This window comes from Stigmatopora argus, chromosome 9 (genome assembly GCF_051989625.1).
Source record: "Stigmatopora argus isolate UIUO_Sarg chromosome 9, RoL_Sarg_1.0, whole genome shotgun sequence".
NCBI classification, from domain to species: Eukaryota; Metazoa; Chordata; class Actinopteri; order Syngnathiformes; family Syngnathidae; genus Stigmatopora; species Stigmatopora argus.
In genome coordinates this window covers 9,506,541-9,532,968 of record NC_135395.1, presented here as the reverse complement: position 1 = coordinate 9,532,968, position 26,428 = coordinate 9,506,541, and the positions used below count along the sequence as shown (strand labels likewise).

At 40.0% G+C, this 26,428-nt stretch overlaps 1 protein-coding gene across 2 annotated transcripts in view; it reads right to left on the bottom strand.

The window, feature by feature from the left end:
- Positions 1-26,428, bottom strand: part of tnmd (tenomodulin) — a 152,017-nt gene that overhangs the window by 85,703 nt on the left and 39,886 nt on the right. For both annotated transcript variants that reach the window (XM_077609450.1, XM_077609451.1), the window contains exon 3: positions 4,348-4,466. The gene's annotated coding sequence lies outside the window, so the exon portion shown is untranslated. The remainder of the gene's footprint in view (positions 1-4,347; positions 4,467-26,428) is intronic.

The window sequence follows — 26,428 nt, the reverse complement described above, 5'->3', positions numbered from 1 at the left end:
GTGTAAAATACTCCATTAGTTTCCGTGTTCATGAATCATTAAGTACTGCCAATGATCAGCCCGCTTGATGATGAACTGCAGCTGAAGAAAATGGAAGACTGAAAAACGGGATGAGGTCACAATGGCTCTGGGGGCCATTAAAGATAAAGGTGGTCGACGGCGGCATGGAGTTTCGCTTCTGATATCGTATTTTGGTCACTGTTTCGCCTGGTAAATCCAACAAGAGCAAAAAAACTGTCATGCTAAGGGTAAAAAACCATTAGGCCTCTTATGGACTTCATGCAAATCTACATAAATACGTTGCTTGAATAATCTTTTCATGAGAGGCTGGGCAGACTAACAAATCGATTTTGTTCTTAAAATATAACAAGATACTGTGGCACATCACTCGCCTGCATTCATCTCTATGATTGATATTTTTGTTAATGGACTACACTATCATAGTAGTAAAAGTCTCCAAAAAACATTCAAAGAAATGTCAAAACAACCAAGAAATAGCCTGAAAGAAAATACTTGAGATAAAGTTTCACCTTCAAGCAATCATAAAAGAAGCGCCTGAGGGAAAGTTTGAAGTGAGATGGGGGGGTCGGTAAAACTGACATCACAATGCCTTAGACGACGCCCGTTTTGTAAAAAATGCATGGCTCTCCGTGGCATGAAATGGATCAGAATGGTGACTTCCCACCTCCAAAACTCAGAGATGCTAAGCGTGAGCAAACTGCTTCATCTTCCAGAATGACTTCCATTCTATCAAATCAATAATTACACACAGCTTTAATTCTTGTAACAAATAATGATAAAGGGAGGATTCCCACTTCATATAAATATTTCTTTTAAGGCGCTCATGTTTTTCCAAGCGCATTTTTTCCTTTGTTTCACCACAAAAAACTTAAAAAACATATTAAATAATGTACTTGTTTCAAACAACTGCCACGCAATAAACACTAGGAAACAATACTGCCTCAATCACAGCTCCTCTTTCACCATCCACCCCTCATTTTTATCTGCACTGCAGTTTTTTTTTTGCCATTGTTAAAGCTTAGTCTTTAATGGCAAACGTCTCCTCGTACAAGACAGAAAAAGGTTGTCTGTCTCCTCCATCCCTGCACTTATTTGATAATGAGCCCACACAAAGGCATGTCTCATCATATTGGCCCAACGAGAAAGACATCTTTGTTGCGGCCAAACCAAAGTAATATAATGACAGAGCACTAACTGGGAGACGAATGAGACCTCAGCTGCTGATTCACGTGTCAAAACAGTATCATACAAAGGCGTTAACACATCACAAAAACAGGGGTAGCGGACTGTAGAAGTTGTTAGTGTAGTTTCAACATCTCACAATAATAGCTTTTATTTTTTCCTCTACCGTAGCTAGCACATTGAAGTTACTATCTTTCATGCAGTACTTACAAATGATATTCTGTTTTGATAAAAAGTCAAATTAGTTTGTCTTGTAATTATTACAAAGCTAATAAAAAATGTAAAAGACTGCCTACATACCAGGTTTCAAGCATGCAAAGTAGGGTGTGTGTCGCTCTATTTCTGCACTTGTGTGTACACGAACAGATGATCAATTACTCTTCTATAATTGGACAGAGCTTTAATGAGACCAGCGGATGCAACCTCACACACCTTTGTCAACCCCACTCACTGACATTGTTGGCCCAATCAAAACATCTGCTCATTAACATAATTCCCATACACAACGCTAAAAAGCATATCTAACCAGAGCTAATAAAAAAATAGTGCTCTTTCAGACTAATTTTTCTTACCCTTAAACAATTGCCATACACCTGAAAAACAACAAACCTTATCTTGGATGCTTTGTGCTAATTTCTTCCATCCTTATGTGCTAGAATAATACATATACGTATATGGCTATATTGTCCCTTAATGTTCAGCCCTTTACGATAATCTTCAGGCCCCGAAAGAATGATTTTCGACGCCACATTTATGGTGAGCCTCTTAACATCGAGATCATTTGTTGGCATCCATTACATGCAAGTACACACTTGAATTGTGCCGTGAGTGAGTGCAGACACTCACTCCACTCTAAGCAGTGACTGTGGCCTCAGTACCGGTGGAGGCACCGCACATCAATACAGGAGAAACTTTAAACGGTTCTGCATGATTTACTATCAAAGTGAACATCCTGTGTTGTCTGCGCAACTGACGCCTCATTATGGGTTAGATCACTGGCAGCAAGCCTTATGTCTATGCGAGAGGAGGCACCTTCTTGTTTATGGGGCTTGAAAACATAAAAATTGACATTTCAAACTTCCAAAGGTAGTAGACAGGATATGGCGGCGGCAGCATGCACGAGTGCACTTAAATGATGTTCTCAAAGGCAAGACACTTTGCTTGTTATTTACTGGAAAAGCTGAATATACAATATAGCAAGACTCCACAGAAAAATGTCTGCTGTACAAACATCATAGAAAAAAAATGTCTTTTTGGATGTATTGTTTTATGACCGACAATCCAGCGAGAGAATTTTGTTTTATTGTATGAAGGGTGACTACACAAGATTAAATGCAAAGCTCTAACCTGAAATAATGGGGCACACTGACCGTTTCGAAAAATCCCAAAAGAACGGCATCTTTACGGTGAGTGAGATTTTTACGAAAACCCTAAAAGTACCATTTGTCCGATAAATATGCGTGTGGTTTAACAAGAGTGCTATGGTAAACTAGACTAATACATATTGAGAATGTTTAAAAGGCTAAAAATACTACCATTCCTGAATCTATGCATACTTAACACATACAGTACATAGACACTTCCGTGTACGTGTTGCATTTGACTGTATGTACCATGTTAAAATTCACCAGCTTCACTAATGAGCAAAGGCAGGGATATGACAGAGCAGAGAAATATGAGAAAATATGGATGGCTTGAGGGACAACGTCAAGCCCTTTTCAAAGCCAATCTTCCGTTGAGCAAACGAGGTAATCCTTTATTTATTAATAAAGGCAAATTGAGAAAATCAGACTTGCGCTAGCTGCTCTGTCTATTACACCGACACTCGAAAGCTTCGTTCCGGACAAATTGAAGTCGGGTCTCTATATTCCCATGCAGGGTATTTTATGGTAGGTTTAGCGGGGAAATGGCAAAGGCTCATTAGATGTCTTCTGGCTTCGCTCGGCGGCTAAAGAACATCTGCATTTCTTGTCAAAAAAAAGTGGCAAGTTGTTCTAAAGTAACACACGGTGTTATGAAAGTAGGTCTTGTGAAACTTTCAAGAGATAGCAAAAGAGGAGGAATGTCTAATGTGTGCGACATTAGTTCTGAGAGGTGTGCATTGATACCGCTCTGAGCCCGGCAGCATTTTAGCAACACATCCAGTCTCAAACTGCCAGGCTGCTTCATTAACAAGCATTCCAAAAAGTGAACGGGATCAGCTCACAGCAATTCAAATGGTCTGCCGTGACAGAGATGTCCCTGTACCGGACCCACTCCAATTAAAACAACCCTATTGGAGGATGATGAATGGAGCTGGCATGGAAACGAAGAAGTAAACATGGTCCGGAGGTGAGCACAGCTGTCTACCTGAATGAGCATAAGCACGCTCAATTGCTCTTCTATTCAGAATGAAGCAGTCAACATGTAAAGACCTTAGCGCACTACCACGGCTCTCCTTCTCAACTAGTGCAGCCTTGAACTTCATGTAAATAACCGAAGAACCTCATGCCACCCGCCATTCATTATTGACGGGACGCGGTCAAGTGTTTATTGTTAGTATATAGAGAGACGGTTACTATGTGTTGCACATGAACCCCTTCCTCACTTGTATGTCAGTGCTGCATCGCCGAACAATGGCTGTATAGAGTATACCTGTGCATGGTTGTATTCTCCCTCGAGAGCATTTTAACCACTGAGGATTCATGCTAGATTTTTTGGTTGACCAACTCTTTTAGTCAAGCAAATCAACAACTTCTCACCTGCAGAGTGCTTGCGTTTGTTTCAATGGGGTTCAGTGAACCCGTAAACAAACTGATTGTTATAGTCATTTGATTGCCTGACAAATTTCAGGTAGTTCTCCAGTTGACATAACTCCTCCATTATTTCACGTAATGACACCCCCACAATATCCCGCATCACTCGGGCATGCAGGTGGATGTGTACTTGCAAAACCTTTACAAGACAATCCTTAATCCCCTTTCATCGAGAGACATAAATAAGGATCGGACTTCTACCTGTCCAGCTCTTCTGTATTATTACATTAATCCCCTGAAATTTGTGTGGAAGACATTGAGCTCTCATTCTCCAGGATTAAACTGGATGCCCTCAAAATGGAAGAATCAGGGAAGGACATAATGCAATACACAGTAATGTACAGCTCACCTTAGAATTCCCTTGGTTAGGTTGCCATGCCTTGCATCAGTCACTGTCGAAAGACAGATATGGGAGACGTCAAAAGATAAACACCGCTGGATGAGTTGTGTTGCAACAAGGGATCCAGTCTAGAACAAGAACATAAATGAAAGTGAGTCGTCGAAGACATTACTATTGCACCATCTCCTGTGTCTGTTTTCATACTTGAGAAGTTGGAAGAAATAAAACTACTGACCCATGGTATTTAAAAAGCCTCCATTTAACGACCAATATGATCAAGCAAAACTAAGAAGGATTGGAGGCATGAAATTTACACATGTGGGTGGAGTAGTAATGGGCCCACATTCACCAAATGTCAAGCATGACACTGAGCAAACATGGAAAATCTTTCCGCCCCTGCTCCCTCGTCAACAGAGAAAAATGACCCAAAAACAATAATTCGGGCTGCTTTGTTTTTAAATTGCATTTTGCTTCAATGTGGCCAAAGGCAAAATTGAAATGTTTTGGTTAAAAACAAAACACATAACATGCATGGGGATTACAGAGAGATTGACAGATATAAGCACTACATTAGTGCATTATTATTGATACCATTGCACTAATATTACTCAAAAATGTTAAACTCAGTTGAAGAACATTTCAACATGTTGCCACCAATTCAACGGAGAACAGCTGTTTTCTACAATAAATGCTATAATTTCTGAGATCTTAAATTAAAACTATTTAAATTCAACCTGTCAGAAGAAGTCGTTCACCTTGAGGAAGTGAAGGTAGATGTCTTGTCACGACTGACAGGGATTATCTCCCCCTCCCCTCCAAAATGTTAGTGCCCCACTGCTAATCACCGCCTCCAGCGATCATTGACTGATGCTACTTTGGCCGAGGCTAATTTATGTGTGCTACAGCGCGAAAGCTTAAAAGACAATCCTTTTTGTCATCCGTGTGACGGATCAGTCGCCTTGCTCACTCCTCGCCGTGACGTCTCATATGTTTACATGTCTACTCGCTGACCTCCACCCGCGTGCCTTTTAAAGCATCCAGTAAATACAAAAAATCCTTGACTGTTACCATGGTGAACATCTGTAGCATAGTTAAAGCTAACATTCTCGTTTACTGCGTGGAACTTGCTGAAATTTCTATCACTCCAATTCGATTAGAACAAAAAGTACAGGAAGCTAAAACAAAACCGCAAACTGTGATGAGTATTGCATAGCAACAGAAGCGATATGAATTGTAACATGTTTTCATATGGATAAATTGAGGACCAGATTCAATAGTTTCAGGTAGGTTCATGCATCTGACCAACACATACAGTATGGTCAAATAGTACATAAGATTCAGCATGTCAATGTTAGGAATTAAAATCGGAGCAATTGCATAGGAAGCAAAAACTTGTCTGACTAGGACAGTAATTAAACTGACCAGTCGGTCAATGGTAATTTAAAAACTCTAAAGATTCATATTACTAGAATTTTTTTTGAATTTACATTTCGTTCTATACAGTTGATGTGATCTGTTCAATCTTTAAAAAAGTTTTTGTAATTCTATCCTACATTAAATAAAAAAGACATACATAAAACCCCTGAACATCAGCTTTGTTTGACTCTTATTTTTCTCTTTTTAAACAAAAATCTGCTGGCAACACCACTGACCTTCACGGATGATGTTTTTCTCAATGAAATATGAAAGTGGATGGAAATAAATGTAATCTTGCATTTTCCAGCTGTCACTCTAATAAATCACTAGCACACAAAAAGAACTAATTTGTGTTGTTCGCAAGGCAAGCGTGATTGATGAGTCCGCTCTGTGCACCAGTAAAGGAGAAAGAGTTCAACAATACCTTTTAAAAACTCTTTAACCGTTAAAAAAGCACAAGTTAAAAGAATTATGACTTTGATTTCTTTCTTTTTGCTCTCCAGCACAACATAACAAATCATCAACTCGCCACATCACAATCAATAGAATTCATTCCAGATGAGCGGCGTCTGCTTTGCTGCTGTTGTTGTTGTTGTTGACTATAATTTGTCTATTTTTGAACACGACTCTCCTCTCCTTTTTCTTTTTTTATAATCTGAAATTGTTTATAATCCTGTTTATTTTAACACCTTGCATAGAGAAGAGAAAAAAAAAAACGTATCATTGTGCTACTCTAAAAACTGGAAATCGGGGAAAAACCTGGCAACATATATAAACCAATTATAAAAGCATACATTGTGTATGAAAGCGAAAGGAGACCTGATCGGTCATGGGGCAACAGAAGAGATATCAAATTGATATTAACGTCTGTGAGAAGCCTTTTCCTTTTGAGTTATTGCTTTGGTGGTCAAATGTCCTCAAGGGAGCGAGGACACAACTGAGAGCATGAATGTTTAACAAGATGCCTCCATGCAAAGCTTCCACATCGGAAGCTGAATTATTAAGCACCACAAGCTAAGGCCACATAACGACACAGGTGACATTCTCAGCTCCCCGATCACACTAAATCAAACTTTAATATAAGCTTGTAATTTGTGATTTTTGGATCTAACATTTAAGTCGCCATTGCCGTAAAGTACTGCAATTGTATTTCCCTTCTCATTATAGTTTTGCGAGTATCGGACATTTGAGTCTCGGAAAAAAAGTCTGCAATTCTTAGTCGTTGTTGTTTTGAATGATACGGGTCATTATGGTGGTGGATGGGGTCGGAGGTCCAATCAATGCAGACACTCCATCACTTATGAATGATTTGGCTTGGGGGCCAAAAGGTCACGAGCTTCAATGTTAGCCGCATCGGAACTTAGAATGTCAATTTGAAAAGGTTTCCTTATTTTCCTGCAATAAAAAAGTAGAACGTCAAAGTTTGGAAAAAACTCGGTTCAAATTTGTTCGTCTAGGGCTAACAGATGTTTCAATGTCAGGATAGTTATGGATGACGCAGATGACTGTAGCTTCTGTTCAGCTGCGTTATGCAGTTTAAACATCATCTTTATATTTAATAATAGTGACAATTTGGACCATGAAACTACTCTATTTTCTGTACAACAAATCTATATTAAATTTGCTAGACTATACCAGAAGACATTTGAGGTCAAGTCGACAAACAACCATTCACACTGTCATTCTCACACAAAGAAAATTCAACAACAAACTTTGAAAAGTCTCAAGGAACTAATAGATGCTTTTCATTAAACGTCACATTTATGGTGGGTACTATGGTTTATTTTTTCCTGCTTTTATGCAATATGTAATTCATGTATTCATAGTCTGCTGTATGAACAATGAAAGAGATGGGGAAAAAAGATTATATTAAATTTACCCAAACCCATAAAAAAATTGAGTGTTCCATTTGCACATCATAGTTTAAAATGAAAAGAAAAAAATAATCAACATTTGACTGTTCCTAATAATATAAATACAGATGCTAGCTTTAGTACACTATAGAGCTCATTCTATTAGGAAACAAGATTGTTTATAACCATAGTGCTAAACTAGATCAAACAACCATAACCTTGAAATAATTGCTCATTTCAAAGCGTCCAGTGAAAACAGCATGCAGAAAGGGGAAAAAAAATTACAATGACTATAGACCCAAGAGCCTATTGAATTCCAGCTGTGAGATAGTCCTACGACTGCACAATAGAAATGCCTATCAAAACCTATCATGTAATTATCTTTGTCCCTGTTTAAGTACAGTAGTTCTAAAAGTAGAGCTCCTCCATTTTCCTCCTTCTGTGCCCATTGCCTCATGTTTTGGGCTTCCAAAAATAAAACATGCCCCCTTTTTCTGTATTGCTCTTTCCACAGCAAAAGAAAACATTATTTCCCTCACCACGCTTACACTTTGCCTAAAGCTTCACTAGAATCACATTAGGAGTGGGCTACTGCATGTAATGAACCAAACGCATGGCGTCTAGCACTTAGCATTAGTCCATATTAGACCGACAGCTCCATGAAGGAGCAGTAGATGGGGAGTGATCAGCAGTGGACTGAGCGGTCAAGCAGCTTCAAAGCTCCATGCTACATATATTACATAGTAATATATAAGTGGGATGGCAGCTTTTCCAAAAGAAGTACAGTCTCCTGTACAGTTTCCCGACGTGGGAGTGTTGTCCTCACATTGTGAAAACTGTAAAGCAACGCTTATGGGAGCTGCACTAGTGAGGTTGGAATAATGTGGGCAACGACAGCCAATCCTGAGTGGAGTGGAGAGGCCAGTGCAGTAAGCAATGAGCTGGTGTTCATAAAGAATTCCTCGCTCACTACGCCGCTGGAAGCACCTTTTAGTGGACTTTGAAATACTGTCGGTTTCCCCAGGCGCTGGTTCAAGTGAGATAAGTCTCCGGTTGGCTTCATAAGACACTAAGGCGCTCATACCCACCCGACCAAGCCCCCACCGAACCCCTACATGCCCACACACACTTTTTGTGCATCGTAAACATTCTATAGCACTTTATTGCCTGAATAGGTTGCTCTGCTGCAGAAATGATCACCGCAAATATGTTGCTGAAGTAAAAGTGCCAAGGCTGTTGTATAACAAGTTTGAAAACATAAATGAAATCTTATTCCATCTATTCATTATCTGTACAGCTTATCCTCGCAAGGCTTGCGGGGGTGCTGGGGCCTCAGCTGGCCTTGGCAATGTGGCAGTGTACATCCTAAACTCATTTCCAGCCAATCCAAATATCCTTTGGCAATCACATTCAAGGCTCTTACATAGAGCGTGTTATTAAATTATAAAAAATTGACAGGTTGCAACGTCACCTTTCATTTATGAATGTGAGCATCCGAATGCATATTGAAAGCCATGTTGCATCTTGTCAGTTTACTACATGCGAAAAATTCCTCCATCTTCTTTTTCTGGCTCGTTACGTTTTTTGATTTTCAATTGGAAACTGATTGGGAGAATATTACACAGATTTTTGGGAAATTTTGTGTTAGGAAGAGCGAAATGTCTTAAGAAACATGCTTAATGCAAACAAGGCATTTTCCCTGCAATCAACTCCTTGAATTGAAACCAAGCAAACCACTACTACTTTTCCTTTTCAAGCTGTGACTTTAATTGGTTTTCATTTAAATTCAGACCCACAAGCATTTTACAAATAAAGTTAGTAATATGCTTTATTAGTCCTTAGTGCAGAGTCTAGCAAGCATCCAAAAAAGCATCCTTGTATCTTTCAACACCAATAAGTTTCTTTTTTTAACGTTCCCACTACACCCATCCTAGAATCATGAGCAAGCTGAGTGTCAGCCAATTAAGCCATGTTCATAATTCTAATACACCTTTTATGATACTGAAGGTATACCCCAGAACAGTTGGAACATGTGCTCTCTTCCCCCTAATAACAAATCTATTTTTTTTGCTTATACAGAACTTTCTGGTTTAAGGAAAGCAATTTCCTTTACTTTGGCATTAAAAATCATAAATCCGTTTGGAGAAATTGTATATGTATATGTGTATATATATATATATATATATATATATATATATATATATATATATATATATATATATATAAAACATTGTGAGCAGTACGCAAAAAAATAGGCAAATGCACCTCTACACCGGTTAACTATCACTTGGATCAAAATCTGAGTCAACACATGATGGCAAACAGCAGAGGCACTGTTTGGTCAATCTTTTCTAGTTTGCGGGCTACATAGGCACAGAGTGTCATATGCCATGTCATAAGCGCCATCTGTGAGTCAAAACATTTGCACATTGCTCATGGCTAACACTTTCAGTTCTAACCAGTGTCAGTGTGTTGGTTGTTGTGGATTCAACGTGTTATGATCTGTAATGTGATGGGCATGAGTATACAAGTGTTTGCTTAATTTCTCCCTTTAACTGTTGCCTTGTTCGTAAATCTTATTGGACTACTGGGTTTCTTTGGTATTATCTTTGTAAAATGTATCGATATAGCCTCAAAAATTCCTAAAAAATAGGATTTATCGTTATTTAGTTAGAATTTCTAGCTAGCTAATAATAGGAAAAGTAAATGTACACTGTTTCCCTCTGCGGTAGGTTAAGATCACAGTTAAAGCCATTGGCCAGCAATACAATTTGGGGGGAAAAAAATCTTGCCAGCTGAACACACAGCACACGAGAAGACCCCTCCAGGCACACAGCTGTGTACTTGATCAAGACACTAATACCCTGAACAGTGTGTTTCGGTGTTCGCCACCAACAGTTCATGACAATTCTATTTATAGTTTAGGGCCACAACCTCCAGACAAAATTGGCTCAAAAATCAAGAGTTTAGTGCTGAAGTATCTGTGAAGCAATATTAATTCATCAAACTTTTAAACAAAGTTTTCATCTAGACAGATGGTGAGCCAATCTGTTTAAGCAAAAAAACAAACAAAAAAACAACATATATATTTTTTGAATTTATTAAGGAAAGCCGCTTGAGATTAACCTAATTTCAATATGTTAAACTATCTTACAATTGTTTAAAATTGGTTTTTAGTTGTAAGTCACCTTGATAGAGCGGGATTTTTTTCATCAGAAGCAGGATGGCTGACATTTTGAAAAGAAATAAATGCTTCCTTTAAAGAGTGCAAGTTTAATCCATGTGGTGGATTCTGGTCGGTTTTAGTTCCCCCCAAAAAAGAAAAGATGTGCCGTGCTGCCATTTGCCCTGTGGCCAACATCATCTTACAAGTCAACAGGATGATGATTTAGGCCGTCAGCTACTCTCCAGATATTTCACATTTCTGCCTGCATCCATGTGACAGCTTCCAATGAGCAAGAAAAACATGTTTGATGAATCACAAATGAAGAGTGGGGCAGACGAGTTTGAGAATCCAGGACACCCTTAAATAATTCCACTTGTGCATAATCAAGACTAAATAGATAAATGAAGACTGATATTCAAATAGAAAGCCTACATTATGTGGTGATACCTCCATGCTGCAATGGCCTTAGGGTGCTGCTCGGTTTAGCAGTAGATGTACCATATTAAAATAAAAAACTAAGTTCAGAGAGTATATGGTATCGCTCAGATAAATAAGAGGTTTAATCTCTACTCACCGCTTTTTCATTCTGTTTGAATTCATAGTCAATTAGAAAATGCTGACACTGACCTGCACCTGAAAGCCTGAAGAGCACTGCACTTCCGACATCTAACCCCACTTTGCTCCATCCATGCACCCTGCCTCAATCATTGGTTCGAGCGTCAATTTCAGTGCAAAGATGATACAGTATAATTGATGTGCGGCTTCACTCCAGGAAAAAAACTGAACATGATTTAACCTCAAGAGACCATAGCTAACTTGCGTTCTGTGAATGCAAAACAACCCAATGAATCTCATTAATTGATGGGCATTGTGCTATTAGATGAATATATATCCACTCACCGACCACTACATGAGGCACACCTGTCAACTGCCTGTTAACACTCATTTCTAACCACTCATGGCAAAAGTATTGGCGCACACGTCATGAGAACCAAGCCGCAAATGGCAGAAGAGTCGAGATGGGTAAAAACACACATCCATCAAGCCACAATCGACTAAAACAATTGGCAGATTTTCAAATAGCAATCTGTGAAGGCCATCTTCTAATTTCTCTGCCAAAAAGTGAATTACAAAGGAAGCTAGGATAACATTTCATCAAGTGCCCTCTGTGGAGGAGTTGTATGGAGTCCAATGTTGACGACGCCCTGGGCCTTGTCAGTCTCGGAATTGTTCCTCATCTATTCCATTCTAAGTGCAGAGTAACTCCGTCTGTTTTTATCACCACAGAAAAGATTATGCCAACCCTTAAAAGGGAGGACATTCAGGATTTTGTATTCAGTTAATAAGGCTTCTGATCAGGAGAACAGAGTGCAGATCATTTTACAAAAAGTGAAATTAAGGGAAAAAAATCCTTTATTGTGATTTTCTTTTTTTAATACTGAAGAATCTTAGCCTGTGTAGTGGGATGATCACACGGCAAAGAAGAACAGAGTGGATCAGACAATGTCTGGCTAGACAAGATTAAGCCACCTCCAAAAAAATTAAAAAAAAATGAAGAAATAAGTTCATTGGACTGGGCACATTGTCCATGAGGGGTGCAAAGGTCGTGAGCAAACTTGTAACACTGACAAGGATGCTTCATTTAAAAAAAAAAAATAGAGGCCAAACCCAGAAGCACAGAAGGAATGTTTGCTTCGAAATCCACCAGGAACTAAATTTGGCACATTTCTTTCTGGGCATTGACTGGTCTAGTGCACGGTAATAATTGGGTGAACATCAACATGCTGCATTTATAATAGGAGAGCTGCATGGAAAGTTCTATGAACAGACAGACAGAACATAAAGCCATTTCTGTGCCTTGCCAACAGTTATTCTCAATATAGGTTTTGACTTGGCAAAAATACCAATTTCCTCTAAATACTGCATATTTTCAAACTTTTTGGTCACTAGCCAGTGGGGAGGAAAATATTGATAAATATATTTATGACCAGGTTAGCATCTTTTCACTTAATGTGATTTGCAGGATTTCTTTATTCTTTACATTTTTATTAATTTTGTCTGTAAAATAATCTACTGTATGAATGGAACTTCCGCATAAGCCAAAAGCCGAATACTCTTTAACCAGATGGAATGTGATGCATTAATGAAAATCCATTAAAATTTGATGCCTATAATTTATGACCACCATCTCAAGTTTTTTTCCTTCCCTTTGTTAATAACCGCCACTCCATAATGAATGTGATTTGAAATAAACATCAGTATACAAAACTGCAAACATAAATTAGAATTTTTTGCTGCGACCGACAAGTCATTTATTAGCATAACAACTGAACGCATCCTATCTGAAGCCTATTCTCGTGTGGCCCGACCAACACCCATCTTTGATTATTCAGTTTTATGTGCAGTCTCTCATGGGCAGCCAAGCTCGTTGATTATAACATTAGAAGACTTGCCCGCTCAGCAGACAAAAGTATCGGAGGCTCTGCTACAGCAACAGCCATGCGTCTTCCGTCCGACATTTTCATCTCCTGTGCAAATACACACCAAATGTAGCTAGTAATCATTCATCAGGAAGCCATCTCCAAATGGTAACTGCCTCTGTCCTGCTCATTTATTATTCATCACCACAGACTGGTCAGGCTGCGAGAGGCTCCATGGTGACTACAGTCGACCTCATTCAAGTGTTTATCAGCCACACAGCTGCTAAGGTGTTCTCCATCTTTTTTACACCAGGCAGGCTCGCACAAAGCTACAGATAAAACACCTGACTTGCAGTTTCTTTGCCGTGTTTAATGACATATTGCACCAGAAAGAAATGCACGTGCGGTACAATTTTTGTCCAGAACATGCGATCTTTCAGTGGAAAAAGTGGTGAGAATATCAAACTAAGCACGAGAAAGAAGAATTAGCTTCAAGCATTTTATTACTTTTTTTTGACTGGATCCCTGTAGGGATTGTGAGAATATTAATAAGGGAATCAGAGTGAATAACAGAATTTGTTGGGCTTGCATGTAGAGGTCTACACATCTTCCTCTTTTATCATTGCCGCGTTATGCCTACCTGAGGGCGGAATTGTCTGAAAATATCTGGGTTAAAAGTTGAAGTGAGGACAAACTATACATCGAACATTGCTGGCTAACGATTCCCTTTTTACAATCAATTATTCCCAAATTATATGCAAAAATCTCACAGCCAAGTTGTGGTTTTCATTGTGTTTCACAGTTGCCGTCTAATGCACAGACTGACCTCAGTACATATAATTTAAGGTGACTGGGTTCCTAGAAATAATTTTCCAAATGATGTGAAAATGGCTTCAACCAAAATAGCTACCTTCCCACATAGTTTTTTTCCTTGTTCTCTGCTTATCTCAGAAGAAAAAAAAACATGTTAGTAAATCAGGGCCGGGGCAAATATTATTAAAGCTAAAAAAAATCCGTTTCCGAGACAGAGAGCAATTAAAAAAGCATTTAGCACATCAGCACTTAACTGGCAATTAGTCTAGGGTGAATTCGACCTGTGGCCAAAGAGAACGGGGATATATTTGACTTCCGTCATAACCCTAATGAGGACACACATAATACTAAAAAAAAAATGGAACAACTACCACACTTCTCTCAATAGAGGAGGATGCCAGATGTTGTTGGGCCAGGAAATTCCCACTGTTCATGTATACAGTTCTTATCAAAAGCTAAAAAATTTAGCACCGAAAAAAAAAAACAGTTAATCTCTCTCTCCGATAATTTCCCAATACTTCCGTGCGTACGATCTGGCAGTTCCCTTCGCCAATGAGTACAACACAAAGAAACCTGTCGACTGGAACATTCCTGATTTCCCTTGCTAATAAAATACAAGTATAAATGTCAGAAACCTGTTGTCATGGAAACTGACGCATTTAACGTACAGCACCTGATTTCTTTGGCCCGCAGCAACAGCAAATAATTTTTAGCTTTAACGGTTAGTGTTTTTGTTAAGTCAATAGAAAAAAGCCCTGGATACATCCCCGCCGGTTTGTTATCATACTTAAATGAAGCATTGTCTAGGCCCTGCAGCTCCCCGCCCCGCCATGAAAGTGCCTGTGGTGCAAATTCACCAAAACCCCTCTGGGGGCTCGTACTTCTCATTGCAGGTTGTCTGATATTTTGCTGAGAGCTTGAATTTTGGACGCAACACGACAGCGAGGAGGCCCAGCAGTACCAATGAACATGAAATCAGTTAAGGTTCTTCGGATTGAGGTTTGAAGAGATGATGTCAGTTATTAGGCAAGAATGTGGCTTTGTTCTAAATGTTTAAAGTCAATAGTCGTATTTAGTGCATTTGGCTAGTGGCTGGTATATTGTAATGTATTAAGTAGTCCATAATATTTTATTAGTAACTTCAATTCCCTTATTCACCATATCTTTGCAACCAATAGGAGAAGGTAATATTTAAGGTGATTTAAAGTAACATTTCGGTCCACTGGATCGTATAATGTGCAATAAATTTATCATTTCATATTTAAGTAGTGTATATATATGCATAATTTACATTTCAAGATTGCTATATTTATATCACTGACCTGTATGTACATTATAATCACATTTACATTCATGCATAGTCATGTATTGTTTCATAATAATGAAATAGCATTAACATTCTCAATTCAAGAATGCATGTAGCGAGAAGGTTTAGATACATTTAACCTAGGCATGATTATCTCATTAATTCAGGGATAGTAATTATTTTATGACTTCAATTGTTTCAAGCTAGAATGATTGTAAACTGACTTTTTTTAATGGGAGAGAAATGTGAATTTATTTAGGATTTCAGATGTTCTTGTCCTTATGAGCTGCACATTTTCCTGGCTGACACTTTATAGTTTTTGTACCTGTTGAATCTTTTGTTGTCTTTCTGCCTCTGAGACTAAAGAAAGGCAATTCCCTTCCTGGCTGGGTCTATTGAAACTTGTATCTTCAATAGCCGCAAATAACTCAGTGGCTAAGCAATGTGTGACCAATCTGAGATTGGCTAAAATGTTGCCATCTAAAAATGCCTGAGAACGATTATGTCACCTACTTCTGCTAAACATAGTCCTTTTTTCTACTATTACAGTTAGAAAATCAGAAATCTGTTATCCTTTCATTCCATTAAACAAGATTCTTTCCCTTAGCATACACAAGACAAATGAAACTATTTACATAAGCAACATGATGCATGGAAATTTCGAAATTATGTAGAAGGTTTCACTCCTAGTATTTTCTAGGGAACCGGAATTTAAATGTGTCACCCACACTGATCTTAATTACACGTTGCATGACAGCAAAGCAGGCTATTCGGCGTGCAGCAAGATGTCACGCATTCCGTCTACATAGAACCTTCCATTTGTACGTTGAGCATATAAGGCAGCAAACTTGGCAGACATAATTGTGAGGGATGGCAGCTCGCTGGGGAGGAACTGGCCATCTGCGAAGGTGCAAACTATCTCTATGATGCCCACAAGGGCACAAGCTCCATTCACATAATCAATTTATGCAAAAATCTGGTGTGCTACCCCAAAGAAGTTTGCACTGTATGTGTGATTCGGGTGTGAGAAGGATGGCAAGTAGCGAAGCAGTCTATTTTAACTTTTTCACAGTATTCCAAGTTAAAAGATATTTGAGATGATGTATTTTCTTAGACCAGCACGCATCCCTGATTGACTGTGAAAGTGAAATTGCCAGTTAAAATCTACAACGTGGTCGCCGCTAGGGAACGCAATTACAGATGAGAGGACAGGACGAACAACAGTACTTTAATTCGCCACGACTAATTTGATAATAAAAGTCCATTTCCATTTCGCAGAGCAGCCAATCATAGTAAGTCAACGGTGAGCTCGGCTGCTACGGTATTTCTGCAGCTGTTGGAGTTTCCAAATCACATCATCTGTAATGTGCCCCATTCACGACATACATTATTTGATTGTAGGTATTCAATAATAATATGATATCACATGCAGGAATAAAGCAATAGCTGATTATCAGATTAAATGCATCACTACACAGACACACAAAAAAAGAATACTAAAACAAATGACCCGAGCTACCTTAGAAAAACAGCAAGTCAAAAATCAATACCGGTCTTGTTTTGAAGTAAAACAAAATGGCAAAACTTTCACAAAGGTTAGTGAAAAACAAAAAAAAAAGAGCAGAAGAGAGTGACTGGGTGTTGTCAGATGCCTTTAGTGTTTGGCTTTTTGACCTCATCTGCCTGGGATTTTTTTTAGCTCAAATGTTGTTTGAAATCAATAATAATCTTATTTGGAGCACAAAACTAAATCCTGAGATTTTGTGAAAGTTAACATAAAACATGGGTCGATCAGTGACCTCAGCCCTACGTACACACACACATGACAGAAAATATAGAGATTTAAAAAATATATATATACACTATATATACACACACACACCCACACACAAGGGGTGCTTCCCCACCAGCCTAACAATCGGGGCCATGTGTTGGATCTTAACCTTTTTTCTTGGCATCAGAGCTCATGTGTAGAAGACGTCGGTAACCTTACAGAAGGGCAGGGCCATTAATAAAATGGTGAGTGGAGACAGGCAAAGGAATCACAGGTGTCAATCATCATTATATGTGATCTGCTACCAATCCAAATTCCAAATGATCTCCCAATTAAGAAGAAAAATGAAGGCGCGGATGCGATCGGAATTTGACATCCTTATTAATTACTACCTACTTTGTGAAAAATTGACTCCTACGTCGTGTCACCTTGGTGTCTTACTGTGCATTTGCTTCACTAGCCAAGCGAGGAAGGCACTAACATTAACGTTAACGTTTTTTTTTGCCGGTAGGTGGTTTTGCTAATGTTTTGAAATAGTGTATGATTTTATAATCCAATATGTTGCCCTAGTAGTCTACATAGCACTTCCGACTTCTAGGGGTTTAATCTTAACTTTTGCTTTTGTGCCAGGCATTTGCATTCCCTGCTCTCGTCCTAAATAAAATGTCTGATTCATTGATGACTTAATTATACACGTTATTTGTAAAAGGATAAGAATGTTATTCTAAACTCCCTTTCCACCTTTTCCCTCCACGAGAAAAGCATAATTGTATTTGTGTGCAAATTCTACATCAAAGCATTAGCCCTACATATTTATTGTTGTCTCTGTGGCATTTTTTGGGACAGTTTGATAGGGTTAAGCACGAGTGGATTAAAAATGCCGCACATCCGTTTGCATACTTTAATCCTCTTAGTGCCCACTCCTGATACATTTTTATATCTTTCTCATCTCTCGCTGAGGTGAAATATCAGATTAGTTGCTCAGGCTCAACTTGATCTCATTACAACCTCATCTAACATCCAGGCCTGTTAGGCCGATGGCGGCGCAGGGCGGGCGGTTGCTCTGTCTGGGGAAATGCAGAGCAGCTCGGAATGATTACGTTCGTCCCAATGTGTGATGTCACGTGTCCAAAAACAAACACAGACATAAATAGCCCAACACAATTGGGTGGGAATTCCTGTCCTCTCTCTTCAAGGAACTTCTTGAATTCATGACTATGACAAGCACACACAAATCACATGATACACAAATAAACTGAGGCTATGTCTTCAATAGGATTGATCATCGTCTATAGCTTATTTCACACCTATACCTTATGGGACGTTTAGCAAAAATCAAACCAAAAAACACATTTCTATTGAAGTAAACTGACAAACTAAACACTGCCAAAATGGGGCACAGTGTCAGCTATTTAGTTTCATTGCCCAACAATAGACTTTTCAGGAAGTGCAGTTAGAATCCTTATCAGTGAAGAAAAGGCAGCGGTTAATCCACAAGGGTTACGACTGGCAAAGTCGTTCTTTATCCACCTGAGCACGATCCCGCCTTTGCAACGTGTGCCCTGCAGATATTAGTCAGGGTGAGCAAAGTGTACGTTGAATGTTTTCCCTGTTGAAGGCAATGAGCCGTAATGAGGCGCCTGTCAACAGTATTCCACGCTGATGATTACTGAGGGACGAGGCACAGGTGGACTCAGCATGCAATATTCACATCGCTGTAAATACACATTGATGGGCACTTGTTGATGCTGGACAGGGGATTGCTAAAAAAAACGTGTTGTCTTGTGGATTACTTGGTATATGGAATAAAAACATGTATTATGTTGGAGCCTGACTTTTTCCAGGCAAGAAAGATGAATATACCTATGTAGAATATTTAAAACAAACCATACAGAAGGTTACTAAGAATATGCCATGTTTGAAATTATTTGGAAAATGCTCAAATGTATATAAAAAATATTCATTCATTCATTCTCTGAACATCTTATCCTCACAAGGGCCACAGGTAATACTAGAACCTAAACCCACCAACTGTGGACATCAGGCGGTGGACATCCTGAATTGGTGGCCAGCCAATCGCAGGACGCGAGGAGACGGAAAACAATTCACACTCATACCTAGGGGCAATCTAGTGTTCAACCAGCCCACCATGGATGTTTTGGGGCTGTGGGAGGAAACTGGAGTACCTGGAGAAAACCCAAGGGAGGACAAGCAAACTCCAGACAGCAAGGACCCACAAGGGATCAAACCATAGACCCCAGAACTGTGAGACCAATTTGCTAACCACTCGGTCACCGTGTCACCCATCAAGCAGCGTGGATATTTTTTCCCCTGTTCTGCATTCATCTACTGCCTATTTCTGACCATAGTTTAGGCTGTCAATTGCAGAAACTGCAGTTTGAGACAATGTTTGGACAAATAATATAATTTTAAATTATTTGTCCATCTTTTTCGCAAATTATCAAACATTTATTGTGCTGTACAAACCTTTTAGACTCATTCTTGAACAACTTGAATAACAGCCTAGGGGTGTTAAGCAGCGTTAAAGTTTCAATAGAGGATGCTAGGATTCGTTTTTTTGGAAGAAGTCAGACATGAAACTCATTGCACAGCTTGTATTGTATATACAGTATCAGGATTCAATATAAAAGAGAAACACAGAAAGCCAATCAAGAAGCTGTAAGTCCCCAGTATGGTCATCGCTCTTCCTCGCTCGCTGTACTGCAGCGGCCGTGAACGAAATAACTGTTGACACAAAGAGAATTATTTTTCCGCCCTCACTCTGCTGTATGGCCAGCGGATTATGAAATGCTGTGATCCACCCTCGTTCCCCAGGCCCGGGTAAACAGGAGCTGACACACAGGGCAAAGGAATCCCCATTGCCTCGGGCCCAAGCCGCCTTCGGCTCCAAAAAAAAAAACCCAGCACGACCATCACACTGAATGCTAAGCAACGGGAGATAATGAAGCCACCAGGTGAAAGGATTATCATATTAAATATGTCGGTATATTTAGCTTCAAAGCCAGGATGATGGCTAGGCACATGCATGTATTCTCACATGCATCAGGAAAGGAATGAGTCAGCGGCAGCAGCCTGAAGTTTGAAGCTGATAGATAATGAAGTTTAAAAGGCAGAAGGAAGGAGAACGCTGCCCTTCAGTCATCGGCAGCTTCGGGCTTCCTTGAATTTTGGAAAGGGAAAGGTCTGTGCCACCCTGATTGGGCTGCAAAGCTAGCTCCAAACCTACACGGATTCGACCAAACTTTACCTGTCCACACAGTCCGAGAGCACGCCGGTGGAAGTGTTTAGTCGCGGTGTAAATATGAGCTAAAATGGCTTAATTCAGAAGGGGCTATCTGAATTTATTCCAAAGTACTTCATCCTACAGTTAACAGATTAGTTGAGAACTGTAACATCTGAAGACATGGATGGACATTATGTATTCACTTTCATTACTATATGGATGACTTTGGCTTAATGCTGAAAGCTCTGCTTAGCATTCACGATGTGCTTCTTTACAGGTTATTGTGTGGTCCAATTATGTCATCCATTGTTTTGCTCTCCATATGCTTTTTAGGGATTTGTGAACTACATTGCTGCCGTGCTTTGTCTTGCCTACTACCTGAATTCTAAAGTTGTCTTTAGAATGCTGTTCTTCCACTTTGTCATTCTCTGTCCATTTTTCTGACTTTTCCCCTCAGTCTTTTGTTTAGAAGCATGCCTTGGCAGTTTGTCATGCACCACTTAAGATTACAAATTTAAAATCAATAATACAGGATATACCACAACAAAAAGGAAGGTCCTTTTAAATAAACTTGCTTAACTGTAAGCACAGTTCAAGTAATGCCAAAAAACATAGCAAGTAGGAATTCAAGTGACCTTATAAAAGGCAAACCAAATTCCAAACAAAACAAAAAAATAGAACATTGTCTATGCATGCTAGCATGTGGGGCACACGCTCCCCATAAAATCAAGCACCATTCAACATTTTTACTACAAGCACCAGGAAACAGCGCTTCCACCTCCACATAGCGCCTCACACCACGTCCAATGCCAATGGCTTAGAAAAAAAAACTAATTTCCATGCAGATTTCTTCCTTTTTTTTCTCCCTCCCGTGACTATAATTCCAGACCAGCCATGAGGCGGTAGACGCGTGTCGTTCGATCTAATGGCTGAGGTCTAATTGCATTCCGGGATACTCGAGCGGAATTCACAATGTCTGTGCAAGCGGCCTAAGCACAATTAATAAACCTCATCCTGCAGGGGAGGAAACATTGGAGGTGACCAGCCAGGAGATGCACGGCTGCCTTTGGTGTGTCCAGATAGAGGGACAGCAGTGGCATCCCAAGGCAATCGGGCTCCTTTAGGTATGTTCTGTGCTTGGACTATTATGACGCCAACCTACCCAGCCCGCTGCAATCATAGAAGCACAAACAAGCCCCTTACCGCACCGAATGCTAAGCCAGATCAGTCTCGGGGGTGGGTTGTCAGGTTTTTGCTGGGATAACATAGCATGATTTTTTTTTTCACTCCCTCTCAAACGCTCCCCTCCCTGCTTTTCTGCCTGAATGCCTGTTATTTTGGATTCACATCTTCACGAGGAGGAGAATTGCCTTCCGACACATGCTGCTGACATGCACGCACACTCAAAGATTGCCGTTGCTTACTGTAGACAAATAGGCACCAGAAAGCTTCTCACCTCTTATCTCGCCCCCGACGCAATCTGACAAAACAGCCTGCAGATTTGTCGTAAACGACGTGAGCGTAAAAATGAAGATTAGGCACTGACAAGCTGATAGTTCAAACATTTAGAATGGGATGTTGCTGAGCCCGTTGTTAGGTGATGGAGTGCAACAACTTAAATGAGTCCATCACAGAGCAACGGCATCGTATGCAGAAGGCCCTTCTGAAAAGCTATACTACTCAAGACCCCCTCCCTTTGCTGCTGCATTTATCACACAGCCAGCATATGGGTGCCTGCAGGGGTGGCTGTGCCCACTCAGACAGATATAAGGACAGAGCGAGAATACGATGTCTCCATTCGCTGGCTTCGTTCTGATGAAGAAAGCAAAACAAAAAAAGTATGCGGGCGCACTCATTGGTCTTGAATAGTAAAATGTGATATAAAATACATACACAAATACTCCAAAGGGGTCAGTGTAGAGACAAAGGGGAGTACGAGGGGGCAGAGATGGAAACAACGTCCCACAAATGACACTGCATTACATATTCAGGCATTCTGTTTGTGCCAATCACAAGCAATCAGCAATGATGTTGAATGGAAAACAAGATAATTGATCTCACAATCTATAAACGAACACTCCAGTTGGACCTTTGTTTTGAACTCTTTTAGTTCCGGTGTGTCATTTTCCCAAAGAGAATCATTCATTTTGAAATAATCATGCATTTTTTTTAAAGGGCCGTGATTAATCCAACTAACACTGCTTTTGGGAAGAGCCATTCTGTTCTTCCTCTCACTCATGCCTCGAAAACATGCCTTTAGTGTTCACTGATGATTAAAATTGGCCTTGAATATGAATAGATGTTCGTCAAGAGATGTGGTCCGTTTGGCTGGCTACCAGTGTACTGAGTCAGGAAGGATGCAATGCAGTTCACTTACTAACTTAATGAGGACTACAGAAAGTTGTGAAGGAAAAATGGTTTGGAAACAATCCGTTTTTTTAACAGAATTACAATGAGAAACAACAATTTCTGCTCTAAACTGGAAAAACAGAACTTCAGCATTGACAACTGTCCAATGCCATGACAGGTCAGTCAGGTTTAATTCTTAGTTTCATTCAACAAACAAGGACGGGATCCACAATTTAAACGGTACACGGTCGATTGGTCGCCGGTCTTTTGGTCGCCCGGAAGGTAAGTGATAATTACCATTTAAATCGTTGCTCAAATTCCCTAAATACAAACTGCTGATTACTATTTAGTCATACTTAATGCCCTATTAATTATTAGGCTAAAGAAAAGCTCCAAATTTCCCGGACTTTTATTGTTTTTTGTTGGAGAACTTGTTAAGACCCTGACGGACGTAGCTTCTTAAAGGGACAACGCATGTACATACAAACTCTTATACGTCGGCTCAGTGAAACTGCTCATGGCCATTGTTGGCTTTTATTGATGCGTAGACCGTGTTGTTTTACCTTGTTTTGTCGCCTGTCTTTTGGTCGCCGGTCTCTTGGTCGCCCGTTGTCGCGGTCGGGGCGACCAAACGACCGGCGACCAAAAGACGGCGACCAATCGGGCGCACACGATTTAAACTACCAAGTGCAAAAATTGAAAACAAAAAGCACAATGAAAATGACTATCAAAGGACAATGGCTGTTTAACTTGGACCCGCTCTCAACTGACTATGTATGGGAGCTGTGTTATACCCACATGTGACACCTCCTGCACGGGTGTCAGGTTGGACCGCCAGGCAGGCCACAGGTGTGATAATGTCAGCATCTGTCACACACGCTCAGCTATTCCATTCGGAGTAAGCTTCTGGGACAAGAACACCATCGTATGTGCCATTCCGCAGCAGGAGAGCCGAAAAGAAATATGCGATACGAGATAAAATTCCGTGTGTACTTTCAGCTGCAACGGTTCAAGCTTTCTGACACAAGTGCTTCAAATAGCTTCAAACCCCTTGCAAACTTGTGAAATTCCCATGGACTTCAATAGTCTGGCGCTGCCTGTCGTCTTCAAGTTAAAGAACAAACCTTGAAGTGAATACAGCACCATGCGGAATATGTGTGTCAGGAAAAGGCCATTAATTATTCACTTCCTGTTATGTCAGTCAATGTTTTACTCATTCCCAGTCTTCATGTGGACAATAATGTGGATTTAGATTTGTCACTAATTGCTGTGGGATCCGTTCCCTGCCTGTTTAACAACGGCGGAAATATTATTCAATGTGATTGTGAGTCTAAAATTGGAGATTTATCTAAAATGTTCCCCACTGGAAATAATTGTGTAAATAATGTACAGCAGAGCCTTTGAGCCCATTTTTTATTTATGTATTAAACGGTCCTGATATTTGATTAGAAAGTAAAGAAACGTGTATCTTGGAAATACGATTAAGAGGGTTCTCAATAGTTAAAATGGGAAAATTTGGGGTTAAAGTCCATACTCAGCCCGTTTTAATTCTTGTTTTGATTCTGCGGATGGCAGTGATAAAAAGTAAGGAAAAAAACGGAACAAAATAAAACCAAAACAAAGACCGCAACATATAAATATGCAAACTCCACACAGACGACAGAACTGTGAGTCAGATGTGCAAACCATTGGCCACTGTGCTTGGAATAGAAATGATCACTTATTACCAAATTATAGATATGATTCAGACGATGAGAAGCGATAGCGACTGGAAATCAAATGCAGCGTTGGACTCTGCGTGACACCACTCTCTCACCGCATAACATTTCAAGACCTCGAATGTGCTCCAATCAATAAAGGCCACAAAAGACACGTCAACAGGAGGAAGTATACAGAGCTAGATTGCAGCTCATAAATGAAATATGCCAGGGAAAACACATTGTGGCTAAATTATTGCGCTAGTTTATGTTTGAGTCTACCGCTGGCGGCTAAATCTAACCCCCAAAACACCCCCCTTCTTTCCAGATTGCACTCCACAGTGGGGGTGAATGTTTCTTCAACATTTTTGATGCACCTTACGAATCGGAGCAGCTCAAATTGGGTAGAAACTTGCAGACCACAGCTTGGCCCCGAAGACACTCTCCAATAAATTTGTTAGAACGCACCTGCATTTTTTCCCCCCAGAAAGAAAGTTCATGCAGAACAGTTCAGGAATATATATGCCATGTTTCCCTGACTATAAGGCACAACTTTTTTGTAGTTATGTTATTTAGTATAGCTATAGTAACTGTTAATATCTTACAATAACAGGTGCCGGTTTTGTTTGTAGTCTTTGGATGTTCTCATGCTTGTATTTTTTTTAAATACATTCCCAAAATATGAATACAGTAATCCCTCGGTTATCGCATTTTCACTTATCGCGAATTCCGACTTTGCGATTTTTTCCCGCTATTAATAATTATATTGTTCTCACACCAGACCCCAACGGTAAACGGTCGATTGGTTGCCGGTCTTTTGGTCGCCGGTCTTTTGGTCGCCGGTCTTTTGGTCGCCGGTCTTTTGGTCGCCGGTCTTTTGGTCGCCCGGAAGGTTATTGATAATTACCATTTAAATCGTTGCTCAAATTCCCTAAATACAAACTGTGAATTACTATTTAGTCATACTTAATGCCCTATTAATTGTTAGGCTAAAGAAAAGCTCCAAATTTCCCGGACTTTTATTGTTTTTTTGTTGGAGAACTTGTTAAGACCCTGACTGACGTAGCTTTTTAAAGGGACAACGCATGTACATACAAACTCTTCTACACTCACACGTCGGCTCAGTGAAACTGCTCATGGCCATTGTTGGCTTTTATTGATGCGTAGACAGTGTTGTTTTACCTTGTTTTGGCGCCGGTCTTTTGGTCGCCGGTCTTTTGGTCGCCCGTTGTCGCGGTCGGGGCGACCAAAAGACCGGCGACCAAAAGACCGGCGACCAATCGACCGCACACGGACCCCAACAAGTCATCTACGAGAGCCTCTAGCTCACACATGAATTTACTGAGGACAAGCACTATGGAAAAGATATGGATGACTTTACACAGGTTAGTGTCACATAACTAAAGAATAAAAAAACTACGGTAATTGGAAATCCATCATTTTTGTCGTATGAATTCACAAATGAATTAGCTTCAAGCAATTGCTTGAGTACCAGAGACGGTCATATTAACCGTGTCACCGACTTCTACAGTCAAACCCCACTCCCTACCCCATAAGAATTTTTTTTTTTAAAGAACGTCCCTCGCCACCGCCTAGAGTTGTTTAACTTGCTGACGTTAAGAATTCATGAGCTTCACGCTCTTTTGTGAATACGGCACATCTCTAAAAGCGTAATGGAGAAGCAAACAAATTGCTTTTGATACCTGGTTGTTTTCTAAGGTTGTGTAACAAAGGAGAAAACGGCTAGATATATGTCTGTGTTTTTGGCAGCAGGAGAATTTCAACGGTGTGTATGCAGCACAGGCATGATTCTTTCTTTGGATACGATTCAAATGCCATGTAATCTACTTTTATGTCCAGTTTAAAACTGCTTTTAAAAGGGCCATGTGGGGGTCGAGGTTAATGATAGCATTCACCACATTTTTTATTCAATAGAAGATTTGAAAGCGTTTGGCCGCAGCCATTGCAGAACAATGATTGGCCGTGACTCAGTCTTAGATCACCGTTTGGATCACACCTGAATTGTGCCTCAACTGTCCAATGCTATTTCAG